This window comes from Propithecus coquereli, unplaced genomic scaffold (genome assembly GCF_000956105.1).
Source record: "Propithecus coquereli isolate 6110/MARCELLA unplaced genomic scaffold, Pcoq_1.0 Scaffold204, whole genome shotgun sequence".
NCBI lineage: Eukaryota > Metazoa > Chordata > Mammalia > Primates > Indriidae > Propithecus > Propithecus coquereli.
This window is the reverse complement of record NW_012145412.1, coordinates 1,962,774-1,963,229: the sequence shown is the minus strand read 5'-3', so window position 1 is coordinate 1,963,229 and position 456 is coordinate 1,962,774.

Genomic DNA, 456 nt, shown 5'->3' with positions numbered 1-456 from the left:
GTTTGATTCCCAATTGTTATAAAATGATGCACAAATTTACAAAATAATCTTTATGATGAAAACTGAGAAATGAGAGCTACTTGGAAAATCAGAATAAATTCTAGTTCTTTGTTGTTATTGTTTTGGGATGCAGTGAAGTTACCTGGAAATAATTTGATCCTTTCTAATTTTGCTTTTAAGCTTTAAGCTATAAGCTTTGTTCATTGATAACAGAGCAGTGTTTAGTTTATGGCTAATTTTGTCTCTGTTGAAGCAAGTGTCTTTTGTGTATCCTACCTGTTGCCCCATGAATTATGAGCTTTGCTACCCTGGCTGGTGGGAATAGGAACTCTTCCTAAGCAAGAAGTGAGTGCAGAGTATTATTCCTGCTATCCTTAGGGTGTTTTTACCCCCATGCCACAGTATTTTCTTTAGGCACTTTCACTGGTCACCTGAAAAGCTGAGGAGAAACCTCTG